We start from the raw sequence: 13,370 nt of genomic DNA on the forward strand, positions 1-13,370 counted from the left end.
GTCTGTAATTACCTGAAAGGAAAACAGATTTCATACGCCGGATATAAGAATGACCAATGACCCATACAACATGTGCTCCTTTGTCCTGTGGTTCTGGCCGCCGTTGTGAAGATTCTTGCTGGTGTTGCGCCGACGGCAGTTTCCCCCCTGCGTGACAGGTTCGGTAAACTGAAAGCAAACAAACAAACAGGACAGGCATCAGTCCACCATTGTATGGTCTCCTTACAACATGTGCAGCCGTACATTGCACTTGTAACAATTAGAAGTCCATCTTCCAATACTCTTCACACTGTTGCTATGCAACCCCCTAGCTGTTGCCTCTGTGGCAGCCCCTATTCTGAAAGAATGAGTGCCAAAGTCCTTTGGATTCAAACCTGCCCTGTCGATCACCATGGCCAATACCCTTTTAAATTGGAACATGGTAAGTGGGGTACCGTCAGCATGCATTAATAATGACCCCCTACCGCCCTATTCCTCTGTCGTAGGTACGTTCCTAGGTGTATCACTGGGCAGCATGGATTGTTTTGTGCCCGGTGTAGTACCACCCCTTTGCCACGGGCTTCCTGATCAGTTTTAGATTTTTTAATCGTTATTAGCAAAGTGTCTCCTTGTATCTTCGCATGCTCCAGCAGGAGCCCCTCTTGCACATCCTGCTTGTTGCGTGCCACCAGTTCCCCCACCCCAATGTCCCATAAAAAGCGAATGCAAAGGCAGCTGTGAATAGTAATGCCTCCCCTATTGAACTGCAAATGGCACCCATGGCTGTTAGCAGTGAGGTCAGCCGCTCCAAACCAATCGGTTGTCTGGTGTCAGGAGCAGCCCCCTGGAGGCGCCGCCACCCCTTTAGTGCCTTTCTTTCAATGAAACTATTCGTGGGGTCCTTGGTGTCCCTGATCTGTGCAAAGAAAGAAACTGCTGCTACATGTTGCCTGGCTGTCGCCGCAGAGCGCCCTTCCTTATTTAAAGTGTCTAAATATTGGAGGAATGCCCCTGACTTATGCCAGCTATCTGCCCACTCCTGCCTCAAAAAAGTGCAGTAAGACCAAAACGCCCCTTTGTAAGCTTTCCTGGTCCTGGGTGCTAGGCTAGCTGCCACGAGGTTCTGTAGCTGGGGGCACCAATCTGCCAGAGTACTTCCGGGAAATGTGTTGGTGTTGCCTCTGCCGATGGCAGGTGTTCCCTGAAAACCTGCATCTTGAAGCGAGAGAGTGCATCAGCAGCATTATTCAGCACCCCCGGTACATGTCTAGCCTTAAACTGTATGTTCAGCTTCATACACAACAGAACTATCTCTTTCAACAGGCGGAGTATCATTTTACACCGTGCAGCCTGTTGGTTGATGCATTCCACCACTGTCATGTTGTCTGACCAGAACATCACAGATTGATTACAGTCCGACCACTCTCAACCCACCAACCCGGCCAATGTTGGGCCACCCACTAGTTCCCGAGTATGGCACCAAATCCCACACTGCCCGCAGTGTCAGTCCATAAACCTAACTCAGCGGAAGTAGTGGGTGGACCGGGCGACACTACCCTGCTGTTGAAATCCTGCAGAAATGCGATCCAAATCCGCATGTCCTGGCGAACCTCAGACGACAGTCTTGTGTGATGATGTTTTTCTTGCAGGCCTGTAATGGCCTGTGAGATGGAACGGGAGAATGGTTGTGCCATAGGTATTACACTCAATGCAAAGTTCACCTGGCCAACTGCCTGTTGCAGCTGGTGTAAAGTGACTTTATTTTTTGACAAACATTTTTGGAGTGCTGCTCTAAATTTCAATATTTTCTCTTTGGGTAACCTAAAACATCCCTGTACAGAGTCCAACTCAATGCCTAAAAATCCTATTGTGGTTGATGGACCCACAGTCTTCCCTGGTGCCAGAGGGACCCCAAAAGCACTCATTCCCCCGCCCTCTCCTTATTAATGCAATATACTTTAAAAAGGACTATTATCTGCCGCTCAAGCCAATCTTCTAGCTTTGGGGGCCTGAAATAGTCCAAATTGTCACACTTGTATTAGCGTGATGCTTAGTTGTTGTATTATTACTATCATTGAAAGCATGGCTGGGGCAATGTGTGTTGCAAGCTGCAGTGGGCTCCTGACGAGAGCCCTAGCACTTATGATTTTTTACAAAGTAAGCACTGGATTAGGGTTGAATCCAGGTTGTTCCACCACATCGTGTAAAGCATCAGAGTACAGTCTGTTCAGTGAGAGATGCTCCTTATTAATACTTTGTTCAAGACAGCGTTACACAGCAGCACCTGTCCCTTTAAAGAACACAGGTTGCTTGGCTGCTTTAAAAAATATGTTTCCCATTTGGGAAATCTAATCCAAGGTTAGTGGCCTGTCACCCCCTGAGGGTCACGAACCCTGCATTCACAGGGTTCCCAAATGGCGACCTTCCTTATTGATATTAATCATGTACGTCCTTTTGTCGCCCCACTATAAGTATTTAATTTGTGTCGAGGCCGGTTAGTAAACAGATCGCACTGTAAATTGCATACCCATACACAAATCGGTCAGTATGCAAATTACATATCTTGGTGTGCGAATGGGTCGGTCTGTTAACAAGGAGAGTTTCTGCAGCTGCAGTTTGCTGGTCATATCATATGCTGGCCGAAATGGGCCAGTCGGATGGCAACTGATCTGGACGTGTGCGAAAAAAGTTTTCGTTTGTAGTTTTAATTCCCTTGACTTAAATATGCCTTAAATAGATCTCTGTGGTTGACGTACCCTGTAGCAACCATAAGAAATTAGGGCAAAATCTGAGCTACTCTCTCTATAACCATATTCCACCTTCCTCCTACGGAAGAATTTGTGAATGTTGATGTGCCTCTTGTGCTGCGCACGAGCTGGGGATTATTGGAGGCGGCACTGATATTCAGGCGCTCACAGAAAACTGAGGAAATAGATTTTGTCCTTGATAAATGGTAATTACATAACTAGCCTCTTGTGTCTGAAGCCCTCATGAATCTCTGGAGGGTCGCAAGGTCATGCGGTGATGAATACTCGGGCGTGGGCGCCTAATTACAGGTTGGCCTTGTGGGATGGGGAGTGTGAAGAGTTCAAAATACTTATCTGAAGCGGATAACAGATTTATCGTTTCCACTCACATTGTGTTGCCTGTTCTGCAGTCAGCCATTTTACCGCCGCCTCCCAGAACACAGATTATTTTCTACCTATTGAGAAGTAAAATTCCAAGAATTCAGGTTTGTCCCACATGCTGTGCTGTTTGTCTATGTCTTGCGAATAAGCTATAAAATGTGGTTTTTCAGCAAGGTCTTTTGCTGAAGTTCTGGAACTCTGAGGGTAGAGTTGTGAAATGCTGTGTCACTGAATGTATGATGTTACAGTGCATACATTTACAATACATGCCTTTACAATGCAGTTTATACACGCCACATACTTTACAACGCATTCTTTTACATAGCATGCCCTTACATCGCATTTTCAGAAACTACCTTTACAACGCATTCCATTACATCGCATTATACCTTTACAAAGCATACCATTACAATGCATACCATTACACTGCATTAAGGTAAGTGTTGGATAGTATAGGGGTAATAACTACTATTCTAACTCCAGTGAGTGAAACAGTAGGGTAAATGTTGGATAGTGTAGGGGTAAAAATTACTATTCTAACTCCAGTGAGTGCAACAGTAGGGTAAGTGTTGGATAGTGTAAGGGTATTATGCATTGTAATGACTTGCGATGTAATGCCTGCGTTTCAGTGACATGCATTGCAATGACATGTGTTTTAGTGACATGCAATATAATGGCTGCGTTGTAATGACATGCGATGTAAAGGATGTTGCGATGTAATGACTGCTATGGAAAGGTAGTGCGATGTAATGACTGCATTGTAAAGGTTGTTTCCCGTGTCACCACCTGCCTCCCACATATATTTACACGAAGAAGAGATAGGAAAGAATATGCTCTCTATTTGTCCCCAACGCTCACTTTGGTTATTTTCCACCAGTGCAATTTGTAGTGTTTGAACAAGGAAAAGTCATAATCCATTGCGGGCATGATCAAATGATGAACTTTCTTATGTCATGTATTATTCGTGGTTCATTTGACATGACATGCACGTTGGATGCACATAAACAAGTAGGGCCTCCCAACAAAATGTAACTTGGACCTCTGTTTCTTTTTTAATGTACTCATTTCACACTTTTAGGAGCACCTAGCCTATATAACCTGCTTGTAGAATGCAGCATATAATTATCTACATCAATCCACACTATCTGCCCAGCTTCATGCTTCCTGTAGAAATCCAAAAGTAACATTTTTGTTGCCAGCACGGACAAAGCAAATGTGCTTGGCTTAATAGTTGTAAGATCTAGTCTTCAAAATTAGATGTGTGCTTGATATGAGTGCATTTTGTTGGCATAATTTATTAGAGTACTGCCAGTCCAGAGTTCAGGATATCTAGATTGGCTTCTGGTGAATGCTGGCAAATAATTCTAGTCTTTCTGCATCATCCACTGTGCCCACCGGTACCCCAGTTGTGCTTACCTAAAGGATACATATCATCTAAGATTATTTAATGGCCCTAGCTAATAGTATCTATATTCCACAGACAATGTATTGATGAATGCCATTCCTCCATGCATCACCCATGCTATAGAACCCTCTGACACTTCCCTTACAAAAAAGGGCAACATTTGCTGAAATTTCTGAAAAAGCCCAACACTTAACAATACTCGCTCTTCTTTTATTAAATTGCAGCTGAACCCCTATGCACTGTGCTACATTATCTATTTTTAGTTCCACTGTGTGACCATTACCATCATCTCACAGGTATGAGGTAGGGTTCTTCATTTTTCCTTCTACTCCCTTATTCTCCCAACAGCCTTTCTCCAGCCAATCTGAAGCGGCTCTTTGAAGTGCCACTCACTAGTTACAAAGTATAAATTTGATGTTTTCACTACCCACAACGTTTTCAGCTTCCCAAATCAGTGATCCTCCTAATTCATCTTAACGGCTCTTTCACGTATTTCAAGACCATTCACAACAACCTGTATCTGGAACCTTTTTCAATCAATAAATCAAAGCATTTATAAAGCGCGCTACTCACCCGTGAGGGTCTCAAGGCGCTAGGGGGGGCGCTGCTACTGCTCGAATAGCCAGGTCTTGAGGTGCTTCCTGAAGCCGAGATGGTCCTGGGTTAGTCGTAGGTGAGTGGGGAGGGAGTTCCAGGTCTTCGCTGCCAGGTAGGAGAATGATCTTCCTCCGGAGGTGGTTCTGCGAATTCGTGGGACGATGGCGAGGGCGAGGCTGGTGGAGCGAAGCTGGCGGGTGGGGGTGTAGAACGAGAGTCGACTGTTGAGGTAGTCGGGCCCATGTTGTGGAGCGCTTTGTGTGCGTGGGTGAGCAGTCTGAACTTGATCCGTTTGTAGACGGGGAGCCAGTGGAGGTTTCTTAGGTGGGTGGATATGTGGCTGTGACGAGGGATGTTGAGGATGAGACGTGCAGAGGCGTTTTGTATGCGCTGGAGCTGAGTCTGAAGTTTGGTGGTGGTTCCTGCGTATAGGGCGTTCCCATAGTCCAGTCGGCTGGTGACAAGGGCCTGGGTGACTGTTCTTCTGGTTTCGGTGGGGATCCATCGGAAGATCTTTCGGAACATTTGCAGGGTGTTGAAGCATGAGGATGAGATGGCGTTTACTTGTTTGGTCATTGAGAGGGAGGAGTCCAGGATGAAACCCAGGTTGCGTGCGTGGTCCGTGGGTGTTGGTGCGCTTCCCAGCGCCGAGGGCCACCATGAGTCGTCCCAGGCAGATGGGGATTGTCCGAGGATGAGAACCTCTGTCTTGTCTGAGTTGAGCTTGAGACGGCTGCGCTTCATCCAGTCTGCTACCTCTTTCATTTCTTCCTGGAAGTTGGTTTGGGCGGTGGCGGGATCCTTGGTGAGGGAGAGTATCAGCTGGGTGTCGTCGGCGTAGGAGATGATGTTGATGTTGTGTTTTCGTGCGATGGTGGTGAGGGGGCTCATGTAGATATTGAAGAGTGTTGGACTGAGTGAAGATCCTTGAGGTACACCACAGATGATCTAAGTGACCGCGGACCGGAATGGAGAGAGGTTGACTCTTTGCGTTCTGTCGGAGAGCAACGAGGTGATGTATTCCAGGGCCTTTCCTTGGATTCCAGTGTTGCAGAGGCGGTGTATTGGGGTGCGGTGGCATACGGTGTCAAAGGCTGCTGAGAGGTCCAGAAGGATGAGGGCGGCTGTTTCTCCGTTGTCTATCAGGGTTCTGATGTCGTCGGTGGCTGCGATGACGGCGGTCTCGGTGCTGTGGTTGGCTCGGAATCCGGACTGGGAGGGGTCGAGCGAGTTGTTGTCCTCGAGGAAGGCAGTGAGCTGTTTGTTGACGGTCTTCTCGATGACTTTGGCCGGGAAGGGGAGAAGAGAGATGGGACGGAAGTTCTTGAGGTCCTTGGGGTCTGCTGTGGGTTTCTTCAGGAGGGCGTTGATCTCTGCGTGCTTCCAGCTCTCAGGGAAGGTTGCTGACGTGAAGGAGCTGTTTATGACGTTCCGCCGGTGGGGTGCAATGGTGGTGCCGGCTTTGTTGAAGATGTGATGGGGGCATGGGTCGTTCCTTCACCATTGCTACGCTATGGTCTTGCAGCAAACTTTAGAATAAGGAAGGTCTATGTTGAATCCAATTGGGCAGAGACACTCCAAATAAAAATCCAAAGAGATAAATGAAAAGTTGTAGCAAAAGGACCTCAACCACCATGAACCTCCAACAGCTCCAGCCTCTAGTTACAGACTGTCCACGTACAACCCAATATCTTAATAACCAGTCTTAACATTCTAAAATACCACAGTCTGCCATTGAATAAAGTAGAAGTCATTTTTGATGGAATCCTTAAACTTTAGTCCTGTTGGCCTACTTCATCCTATCTTGTCCGACGTTCACAACATATATTTTGGAAATGTTACTTTCAATTTTTGTTTTTGCAAATCTTATTGATGAAAAACAGTAAAGGTTCACTACGCTTTTCCAGATTAATCATCAATAGAGCCAGTCTTGGGCTTCTGAACATAAATTTGGGCCCGGCACTTGTTCTTTTACAAATTAAGCACTGCTGAACCATGTACTTTGACAATTACTCTGTGCCTTACTGGTAGGTTGTAATGCTGTAAGAAGAGATGACAATGGCTAGGGAGAAACCAGACAGTAAATCAGTGTTGCTTATGGTCGAAATGAAGAGTCTAGGAGGTCAGGAGGTAAAATCCAGAGATTTAGCATTTTGAAGGAGGTGGAATCTTTGAGCAGAAAATAAAAGTCCCATTTACACAGAAGAAGTAGTACGAAGGACGAAGTAGACGGGAAGTTGCTGAGGGCCCTAAAACAATACCATATCGCATGCATTATATTTTAGTCATGGAGTCTGCATGCTGTTTCTCATTTGGCAAGAACATCTTCCACCCCAGAGCAGCAAATCTGTTTTTTGATTCGGTCCTTAAACCTCTTGGCATTATGGAAAACTAAATTCATCCTTAATGGTGCTTAGGTTAATTTGTCTGATGCTCCTCACAATGATTTTTAGATGTATGGTAAAATCTTAAAGATATTTGATTCTATGTAGGGTAGGGTTCTATGTAGGGTTTCCGAGTGGGCAGGAAGAATGGCGCCTGTGCTGGTAGCGATAAGTGATTAATGAAAAGTATTAGCTATCTGGCGGTGCTACAGGTCAGAGGAGACCCTAAAACCTCTGTAGGGAGTGACAGGGGCTCACTCAATGATTAGAACAAAAAGTCCCGTGCACACGTAAAGATTAAGATATGGTCATGATACTCATGGTAAAACAAATAACCGTATTCAATGAAACAAGGTAGACAAATCCGAAATGTTGATTTTCAAAATGAAATATATTTGGCCTTCCTGATAGGAAGGATAACATCAAAGCAAATAACCAGCCGACACGTGTTTCGTCATGCTGGTGCTATACCTGTGACTATTCAGGGCTTTCAATGATTATGTAGTCATGTGTTCGATATGCCAGTGAGAATTCCGACCCGGCAGTTACGGGTTGTAGGAAAGGAAATCCTGGAGTGTTATTACATCCACGTAAGGATGCTCAAGATGGTCGGGTGCAGCTGTCTTAATGGGGCTCTGGAAGTGCCAGCACCCGTTACTTAAATAGTAGTTTTCTGCCTATGGTTTTAATGCAGCAATTCTTTCTCTTATTGCTTTAAAATCGATTAGCAGTATTCTTGTCTAGACAGAGTTAGAATTCTTTAGAAGAGCTTTTATCTTATGTTTGTTGCTTTATCTTTATATTTCAAAGGGGAAAACGGATTTTAATGACTCATTATTATTATTGCCAGTCTTAGCACCAAAATACTGGCCTATCTATTACAATAATGGTTGCATTAAAAAGTGTTTGAACAAGAGCCAACAACATCAGGAACGAAAATGGAGCCAGTTCATCCATCCAGTCATCATCAACACCTGCTGCTTCAGCTTTTTTAGAGAAGGGCCAGGGAGGAGGCAGACCCCCAGATATAAAAAAACAAGGAGGGGCAAAAGACAAAGGAAAGGAAGCCAAGGACAAGGAAGCCAAGGAACAAGAAGCAGAGGCACGGAGTCTGAGGAGCAAGGGCAAACCCTCGTAATCAATATCTCCAGCAAACAATTAACTAGAACACAAGAACTCGTTCTTAATAAAGGAACTTCGTTTGTACCAGTTTACAGCACGAACAAACTAGAAGTTGAAGTATCGATTTTTCGCTTCATGAGAAATTTGAGGTTAAAACACTTTTTTACAAATGTAGTTCCGACTCTAGAAACCTGCACAACAGATCCTGATAGAGAAGATCCTGAACTAAGAGCCTTCAAACCCAAAAGTATATTCATGTCGCCGGTATCACACAAAATCCTAGATACCTTTGAGTCATTCGTATGACATGACCTTTCTAAACTAAATTTACGTCCGCGAGTTACACGAAATTTGAGGAAAGATGAAATGGACATCCTACGCAAATTGAGCACTGACGAACAAATAACTTTTCAAATGGCTGATAAGGGCGGAGCCCTGGTCATGATGGACACGAGTTTTTATGTCAATAAAGTCATTGAACATCTAGCAAACACTACCACATACATTAAACTGGATGAGGATCCAACCACCAGCTTTATGGATACTCTCAACCAAATACTTGATAAAGCAGAACACATGTCTTGGATTACATCCACACTGCGGAATTTTTTTACAGTACAGTACCCAAGAAGACCGAAGCTATATATGTTACCGAAGGTACATAAAAATCTCATCAATCCTCCGTTCCGGCCAATAGTATCTGGCTGTGAGTCTATTTTCGCACCAGCAGGACAACTTATTGATTATTTTCTCCAAAAATCCGTCCATTCATGGCACAGCTATGTCAAGGATACCACACATTTTTTGAACTTATTGCAACAGGTTCAGAATGATTACAATCCAAATTGGTTGATGTGTACTATTGATGTGACATCATTATACACATCCATTCCATTAAAAGAGGGAGTTGAAGCCTGTGAATGGGCTTTATTACAATTGCCAGAATTAGCAGTTAACAAAGTTTTCTTATTGGAGTTATTGATCTTTTGTCTCCAACACAGCTACCTGAAATGGCAAGAAGATTTTTACCTGCAAGTAAGTGGAACCTCTATGGGTTTTTCAGGTGCTTCAGTATATGCCAATACGTTTATGGCACAATTCGAACACAACAACATCTACAGCTAAGAGATATGGAGAAAGAATCTAGTATTCTACGTAAGATTCATTGATGATATTTTTCTTATTTGGAACAATACGAAAGACTTATTGGAACAAGTTATTTGTGAACTCAACAACAAACATGAGCGAATCAAATTCACACATGATATCAGCCAACAAAGCATACATTATTTAGATGTCTTGATTAGCCAACAGAACAACGTACTTGAGACATCAGTCTACACGAAACCAAAAGACAGAAATAATTTGCTTTTACACTCAAGTTTCCATCCTCCTTCATTACTCATTAATCTACCTTACTCCCAGATGTTGAGAGTTAAACGAATAACCTCCAATAACACTACTCTATCAGAGGCTCTAGAAAAACAACAAGTAAAATTCAGTGAGCGGGGTTATCCCCCTAAGACTTTGACTGATGCATTAAACAAAACGCAAGCAAAAGAACTGGAGAGTCTACTTGTTTCCAAGACTAAAGTTCAATCTAAGCGACATGTTTTTGTGTCTAAGTATTCTACTAGATCACATGCGATTAAAGGTATCATTAAATCAAGATGGGAACTACTAAGACAGGAACCTGACTTCAAAGGTTTATTTGACGAGGAACCGTTGTTTGCGTATACTCGCAGTAAAAACATTAAAGAAATTTTAGCAACTAAAATTGAAACTGAACATCAACTTTATGGAATGCGCAAATGTTTGAATTGCATGCATTGTAACAATGTAATAATTGGAAATACGATACATCATCCGCACTCAGGAAAAGCAATCTCACTGAGATACAATGGGGACTGCAATTCCTCCAATGTAATTTATGTGATAAAATGCCCTTGTGGACTACTATACGTAGGTAAAACTTCAAGAAAAATAAAAGTACGAATCACTGAACACAAGAGTACGTTCCGTACTAAGTCTACAAAATCATATTTCTCTTCACACTGGTTAGAACACCAGTATACTAATGCACAAATGCGATTCACCATTCTGGAATCCTTGACTGTGCGTTCTGATCAAAACCACACCACACTACTTGCACAAAGAGAAGCTTGGTGGATCAAGCATTTGCAAACTCTGGTACCAGGGGGGCTCAACGATAGAATTGAACTTCAGTGTTTCTTGTGAATTCCTCCCCATACTGTATATAGTGTTGTAAATGTGTTTGTCCTCTGGTCAAAACACTTTTTCACACTTGCATGTCTCTGTTAATTTCAACACCAGTACATCTCATATGCAAGTTTTTGCTTATTACTTGGCTTTTTGTTCACATCACTTCTGTCTTTGGTGTTTTTCACTTTGGTAGAGTTCTTGTTAATCTCTCAGCCAAAGGATTTTTTAAACACTATTCCTGTTGTGTTTTGTCTCTCTCTCTGTGACGCACCTTTATTTTATTTTTCCCCAGATTCGATTGTTTCACTATACTTCACTTGACATGCATTCAGTTCATGGAGTACAGTCGTTCTCGATGAGCCATACACAAAGTACACGCCACACGTTGGAAACTGCCGCAGATTCTTTTCAGATATCTTTAACACTGTCACAGTGCCAGCTCCTTCATCATCAGGTGGTGGATAGCTTCAGTTTATCAGGCAGTCGTTACACATTTGGGCGACTAATAACCTTTTCCACTGCTGCAATGACAGCAAGATATACTGAACATTTCCCTCATTTCTGTATACACCGATAATTCAAAAGCAAAGTTACGCTAGTACAACAGAGTTCGTGTCATTTTTACCATTAAAACATGGCGGATCCCGCCAGTCCGATTTCTATGTTCACGACGGTAACGCTGGTCAATTAGACCTGGGCGTCCCAGAGTGCACGACTTTCGTTTCGGGGAAGCCGTAAGCTTTACGAGCACACGACTTATTACAACGCGGTGAGTCTTTTTAAAAACTTTGGAATATTCTCTGGAGTTTTATTGTCATTAAAATACAAGCTTTTAATCAGCGAGTATAGGCACACGCTGAAGGCACTTCTCCGTTTCTCTTGCAGACCGTAATTGTTTACGAGGCAATCACATTCTTTCTGGCTGGACCGACTCAGATCGTTTTCTCCGCCAGTAGTATATATACAGGGTGAGTCCATGCTTCCTTAAGCATTGGTGTTAAACTATTGAAAGTAGGTTTGGATCTAACGTAAGAGACATATTAGTAAGGGCAGTTCTATTGATGTTTCAGGCTTGATATAGAGATGACAACAGCACATTTCCTGGGCAAGCAGTAGCCTCAGTTCCATCGATTATAAGAAGGTTTTCTCAATAGTATCCTTTGCTGTAAGTGTTTGCTGAACAGTTGTTTACTAACAGACATTGACTGATGCTCAATGTCTAATGATATCTGTGGATAAAACAATTGATCATTTCCATTCTTGGTATATACAGAGTGAAGTGACACGTTTTCCTTGATGCTCCCCATGAAGAGCAGTTCATACACAACCGAATAACGCATTGAGTCTAACATTGCTAGGAAGTTGTTTATGGCAGTCAAGTGGCTTTTATTCACAGTTGAGGCAATTGCGTGAAACATAAAAGCACAGACTATAAGCACTTTTCTATCTTTATTTTTGATCTTTCCATTTGAACATACTTGGTGGTACCTTTTTCTGGACGCTCTCCTTTCTTTCTTCTGGTTGACCTCAAGATAACACATAAGGCATCAATTCTTGATACTGCAGTACGCTCACTGGACGTTTAATGAGCATGCACCTTGTAAATATCAAGTTAGTGATAACAATATGCATATAATAATTCTGGCTATTTTGTTTATTGCTGCACCTTTGTTTTTTCTCTTTGTCTTTCTACAGTGCCCCTGAAGAAGGGATCTACCCGAAATGCATTGGGCTTTTTTCATCAAAAATATTTTGGTTGTGTATCTAATACAATGTATTTAAGAATGATAATTTCGCAAACTGACAGTAATGTTCATATTGTTTTTTAATATTAACATCGTGAAGATTTCTTTGTAGTACGAGAAAAGTTTTTGCAGCTTATCAAATTCTTCATGCATTTTCTGAAAATGAAACTGTATATATAAATTGAAACTTTTTGGTTCTACAAGTGAATTCTTTTTTGGTTAATGGTGGTTTAAACAAGTTACATTTCTCTAGATTGCATTTTCATACTCTAAACTTAGCGGTGCTTTTGGTATACTAGTGATTTCCCCACTAGCTGTTGTTCTTGCAATAAAAGGCACCCAGATTTCGAAATCCATTCGGTGCTATACAAATGCTGACAACATAACACATGTACTACTTCTCTCGCCTCTGGCAAAAACGTGTTTAAATCGTACCCTAATAACTCAGCCATCATATGTGGATCAAAACGGCTCTGCTGCAGTAAAAACTATATTGTGCTTCGTGTGCCTGACACTGGTCCTGAGTCATGCTGGTTCCTTTCTTGCACTTACCTATTACATGGGACAAGACACTCCTTACTTCTGGCTCGGAGCCTGTCTGAAACCAATCTAGCACGAAAATCCCATCAGCCTCTGAAACCCTGAGCCCAATGTACACACCAGCATCAGCCAATTCTCCTTCAGGCTCTCTGTCGCCTTTACATGTTTATTAGATTCTCTTAGGGAGCCCATGTCTTGCACTTAACCCGGGTGCAGTGCGTAGGTGTGCTGCTACTTCCTTCCTTGA

At 43.0% G+C, this 13,370-nt stretch overlaps 1 protein-coding gene across 1 annotated transcript in view; it reads left to right on the forward strand.

Annotated features, from left to right (window-relative positions):
* Nucleotides 1-13,370, forward strand: part of NHLRC2 (NHL repeat containing 2) — a 927,811-nt gene that overhangs the window by 305,862 nt on the left and 608,579 nt on the right. The gene's annotated exons all lie outside the window — the stretch shown is intronic.

The sequence above is a fragment of the Lissotriton helveticus genome, chromosome 5_1, assembly GCF_964261635.1.
Source record: "Lissotriton helveticus chromosome 5_1, aLisHel1.1, whole genome shotgun sequence".
Taxonomy (NCBI): Eukaryota; Metazoa; Chordata; class Amphibia; order Caudata; family Salamandridae; genus Lissotriton; species Lissotriton helveticus.